Genomic DNA, 6,000 nt, shown 5'->3' with positions numbered 1-6,000 from the left:
GCATCCACCATTACCCCGTCAAATTCCTTCGACACGACGTAGTCTTGGACGGCCTTGACTTTGGCCTCCTCCATGGCATTAAGGAGGATCTCAGTTCTCTCCTTAACGTCAGCTCCGAGGTTCTCGACCTGTCACTTCATAGTTCCTCTTTCTCACGCAGCAGTTCCTCCTTCTCTAACATCTACAATGTAACTAGCTCTTTCTAAGCTAGCACATCACCTTCCAGCTGGTGGATTTGTCTGCGAGCTATCTTCAGGTCAAAGTGAGCTGCGCGGGCTAAGTCTTCTGCAGCCAGAGCTCGCTTTAAGTGCTACTCAGACTGGTAGGTCAGGGCATGCACGACATTGTTCACTTGCCAAGAGTGCTAGTTAGCACCAGTAAAGCAACAATTGCAGATGTTGAAGCTGAAATACAATGAGACTTACCACCATGAAATGGGTAGCTGCTCGAGCTCCGAGCTGAGCAGGCGTTAGCTCAGCCCAACTGGAGACCTCCTAGGCACATGCGGCCCCTTTGCTCTTCCGGAGGCTGTACTACGGGTTCAGAATACTCTGGGCTGCTTCTTCGCTTCCCAAAGTAGTAGCAGCAGTCTCAAGAGCGGGCTCCGTAGTTGTTTCAGGAATGGGCTCCGCAATCGCCTCGGGCTCCCAAAGTGAGGGGTTCTCCGACTTCTCCAAGTTGATCACCGGAGGAGCATCAGTAGGCTGCTCAGTAGGCAGCTCGGGCTCAGGAGTAGGAGCCCGTGGAGATTCAATGCGAGCTCTCTTCGCAGCTCGCTTCTTTCTCCCCTTCATCTTTCCGAAGAGTTTTCTGCACTAAATCACTCCATAGGACCTGCAACAGAGTTCGACGTCAGTAATGCTACCAAGAAGTAGAAATTGGCTACTGAGAAAAATACTAATTCTACACAAGGTGACCTATCGGGACTCAAACCGGCCTCGATGAGCTTGTTCTCGGTGAGGTAGCCCTTGTAGTCGAAGTCGAGCTATGCCCAAGACTGAAGTATATCGCTTGTATCCCAGTCCAGCCTAATGCTGGAGTCTTGAATGGCCACCCTCCAGTGAGTAGGGAAGGGCCACCCTACAGAGTTATGAACTACAAAGTAGTCCCATTTATAAGTCAGGACTTTACTAGGAAGCTTATGTAACAACTTGAATCCCAGGCAGGGGGACAAGTAGTAGGTCCGCCTGTGCTCAGTGAGAACGCTAGATGCATTCTTCTTTATCGACAAGATAGAAAAAAAAATGTCAAGGTCAAGAGGAAGGGCGTAGTCGAAGCAAAGAGAAATTGTACCAACCACGTTTCGGACAGAGTTCGGGTGGAGTTGATCTATGGTTACATCGAAATGATTTAACACTTCAACAATTAGGGGGTGCAGTGGAAGGCAGAGTCCGACCGTGAGTTGTTCCCCGAAAATCATGATCTCATCGCGACCGTGTTCCCAAGGGAAGTCGCCCGTGGGAAGGTGGTAGGTATACTCCCTAGGAAGGTTATACTGAGATATCAGGCTCCTAAGTCTGTCTACCGTCATGGTAGAAGGACCAAACTTGCCTATGATCCGACCTCGATTAGAGGTGGATGCCAGGTTACCCGAGGTCTCCTGCACCTCATAGGTGGAATGTGCCTCAGAGGCACCTACTTGAGCCGAGGTACCCACCTCGGGCTCATCCAAAAGACTGTTGAAGCTATGGTCTGACATAGCTAAGAACTAAAAAATGAACTAAGAGAAGCTAGCTATGAAACTAAAGATTGGAACCAAACTGAAAGAAGGAGCTAGGGGGACTCACCAAAGAAAAAAGCAACCAAGCTAGGGAAAAGAGATGAACTAGAGAACCCGACCTGAAGACCTTAGACGCGACCTCAAGATGAGTGCTAGTGAACTTGTGGCAGAGAAAATGACGGGGGTCCCCCTCTATTTATAGTCGGTATGCCCGAGATTCAACGATTGAGATCAAGATGATCTAACGGCTCTCAAGAAAACCTATTGCGCGACCCCCGAGGTGAAATCAGTTTAGCGCATTTTTTGACGTCTACGGAGTCTATAGATCATGTGACATCTATGCATGAAATGTATGCGACCTGGGTTATCCTTGATTGAGCCGAATAGCGAACTGATCCGACTGGTGAACTCTGATGAGGCAGCCTAGACTTCGGGCCAAATCCACCCGTCACGTCGTGAACTCCCCACACCAGGTCAGGACCCCTGGTTTAGGGAGTAGGGGGCAATTGATGGAGGGTGATTTGACCCGACCTCGTCATAAGAGGACACGTGGACGTGACTCAGCATAAGTGATAACTCAGTGTGAGCAGTCCACCAAGATCTAGTGTGGTAGCTCGGTACCAGATGACACTCCGATTACCTCGAGCTCTCTCCCAAGGGGGGAGCGCCCCGAGGTCCCTCCAGGTGAGGAGTCCCGAGCTCCTCCCATGTAAAGGAGCCCCCGAGCTCTTCCTCAAGAAGGAAACACCCCGAGCTAAGATTCTTCCAAGGAAGCGTCCCAAGCTAAGGTTCTCCCAAGATAGGAATCTCCCGAGCTCAAGGCACTTCGGGGTGAGCTCGGGAGCCTCCTAAGTTAGAATAAATTTATTCCTGCTCAAACATAAGTAGGCCACCTCGGATAGAGGCATCTGCAGCTCGGTGTATCACAAGAAGATCTGTCTAACAACCATACCTGCCAAAACTAGAGACCTGCACCCACGTCTCTCGCCAGGCGGCGTCGTGCCTGCCAACCCTAAGAGGTGTCCCCCGCTTGGCAGGGCCATACTCTGCAACAGTTACCTACGCAGCCCTAGCAAGTAACGGCTACGGCAAAGAATCAGAGGCGGATATGCCTGATTTGACAAGACACCGCTATATAAGAGCATCGACTCCCAAAGAGCAAAGGTAATTGCAAATTGCACATCTCCACTCTTAGCTTATTTCTCTACAACTCTCTCTTTCTCAGCTCTCCACCAAGTTCTAACTTAAGCATCAGAGTGTCCCCGCCGGGAGAGCTCCCCGGGAATCCTTCGCCTTCTTTCTCGCAGGTATCTTGTCTGGTGCCAGCTAGGAGCGTAGCCTCTGCCATATAGGAGTGCTCAGATCGCGCACCATCAATATCCATGTTCATATCCATATCCACATCCATAAGATGTCACATTAGGAGCTTGTCCAAAGTTTGATAACCTCCTATTTGGGCTCCAATCCCAAATGCATGTGGTTGAGTTTGGTTTTCTTGACTTGAAGTGGGATATTCATAGCCATACGATGATGTAGAACACAACTTAGTTGGTTCTTTCATTTATTGCTTTAAACATTTATTTTTATAACTTTATTTTAAATGTTTCTTGCTTTTGTTGTTTGGTTGGGCATTACTTTAAATATTTTTTATTTTCCACTTCAAATTAACACCCCATAAAGTATGCCGCATAAGCATTTCATTTGAAAAAATGTTGTAGCATTGGGAGAAACAAAATTTGACATTTCCCCAAATGCCCTATGCACATAAATCAAAGCATTTCAGTTTTTCAGTGTTTATTTGATAAACGGTGAAACCAAACAGTGATTTCATATGCAATAAACACCAATGCCTATATAGCGTTGATGTGGTGGTGTTTTTTCAATAAATATCCACGAAACCAAACATAACCTAAGTCCTTCGCCTGTTTCGATGAAAGGAATAAATAGTAATCATAAATGCAAAGTAGAAGTCACATAAATAACATTTTTGGTAATATCAAGTTGAATTAATGTTCTGACAAACTAATTATCAGGGATCTGCACCACCCATGGCCCAATCGCATTTATTTAGAAATATAAAACTAGAAACATATGCACACCATGAGAATACTGACTCTAGGGTGCAACATCAGCATCATACCCGACCCAATGCAATAATCAATTCTGCTCAACGCATATTAAAAGGGGTTCAACTATTATATCGGAAGACATGATATCTAAAAAAAATATGTGACCAATCAACTAGTATTATACACATGGTAACCAATCAGGTGGTATTCATTAAAAATTCACTGGTGGGTTTTTGTTTAGTCAAAGCTCTTCTCCTATCATGTCTTTCTGCATCATAGATTATCCACGTATCATATTAAATCATCCATGGTGTGCCCATATCAAATTAAATCACTTGTGTATCCATATAAAATTAAATCACCCATAGCGTGTCCATGTCAAATTAAATCATCTATGATATGCCCATAACAAATTAAATCACCTGTGGTGTGCTCATATCACAATAAAAACCCCATGGTGTGCCCATATCAAATTAAATTGCTTATAATGTGCTCAAATCATTGTGTCAAAAGTCCAATCATTTTTATGACATTTTGCATAATAGGAAATAAAATTAATGGGCAAAAGAATATTGTCAAAATAAAACCAATGGGTAAAATAAAATAGAAATTATTAGTTTTGATAATTACTATTTATTATCATAATTAATATTTAGTATAAGAAAAATTATTATAGTGGCACGTATGGTGTACTATAAATTAATCATTCAATTTACAACAAACCACGCATTCAATTTATTGTAAATATCTTGCTTATTATGATCACCATGCAAGATTGTTTGTGCTCTCTAAATCTGATGTTAGAACTTAGAAGACTATTTTTCATTTCAATCTCAACCAGGAAGAATTTGATAAGAAATTGCCAATAAAGTAATAACTTGGGTAAAACTTTTTCAGCTTATGAGTTTGTTAGAAAAGTATAAGGGCTAGCTTCTCTTAAAGATTGCCACATAGTAGTAAATTTCATTTTATGGGAACCTAAGACCACTATCATCATCTTAATGGCTGGTTGCAATTAATAACAACATAAAAAAATAAAAAAAAAATAGAAAAAAGAACTATGCTTGGACATCCTTGCTTTAATATTTAGATATAGATTTAGGATTCAATGGAATGGGAGAAGATGTTACAAACATTGACTATTGAGAGAGAGAGAGAGAGAGAGAGAGAGAGAGAGAAATTTTATTAGAGACAAGTAAGACCAAAGATTTTTTTTTATTTTGACTTCTTACATTTTTTATGATTTCATTTAAAAAAAGTAACCACGTGTGAAAAATGTGAGGAAGAGGAGGTCTGTGTGAGCTTTGAATATATATATATATACTCCTATATGTCCCTCCCAACTTTTGAATCCCATCACTGAAATATTAACTAGAGAATGACCCCGTACTAAGTACGGGGCTAGTATATTTTGATAATTTTTATTTTGTTTAAACACAAAATGTCTAACTTTTTATTATTATTTCTTTATTTTTTAAAGATTATTTGTATTGTAATATTTAGTTAATTAATTATTATTGTTATTATTAAGTATTTAATATCATATTAATTATTATAATTAAATTTTTTACTGTAAAAATTCAAAGATTAATCAAAACGTAATATTTACTTAATTATTTAATTAAAGATTAATATTATTTTTAATTAGTAAAGGTGATGATTATTTTCTCCTATTTTTATTAATATTCAGTATTTAATTAATGAGTATTGTTGTTATAATAGATTTTCTAATTACACTAAATTCTGGTAATTTACATAACTTTAATTCACAATGAGTTTATGAAGTAAATTGACCTATTTTATTTGAAACCCACTATTAATTTATGTTTTTTAATTTGATTTAAGATATTAAATGAGATCTTATTGGTAAACAATAACTCACCTTACTTGGTATTTACTATTTATCTAATAAATCTATTTTGAGTTATTTATTTTTAAAAGTTAAATTAGGTTGCTTCCCAAAAGTTAAATCAAGTTTGTAATTAATAAAGTATTTTCTTTTTGAAAAAATCATTTAAAAACAAACATGGTTAATGGTAATTTTTTAATGAGTCCCACCATTCGCATTTAATAGAGTATGGATGAACATGTATTAAATTAATAAATAATTGTATATTAAGAATGTTTAAGAGTAAAACTACCCACTTTTTGAATCATATTTCTTGAATTAATAGGATGCCATGTGTCTGAATGGTGGTACCGGGCTGTGGA

Source organism: Nelumbo lutea, chromosome 4, assembly GCF_056320005.1.
Source record: "Nelumbo lutea isolate HS-2025 chromosome 4, American lotus-T2T, whole genome shotgun sequence".
NCBI classification, from domain to species: Eukaryota; Viridiplantae; Streptophyta; class Magnoliopsida; order Proteales; family Nelumbonaceae; genus Nelumbo; species Nelumbo lutea.
The sequence above is the reverse complement of the archived record's forward strand: the minus strand, read 5'-3'. Positions refer to the sequence as shown.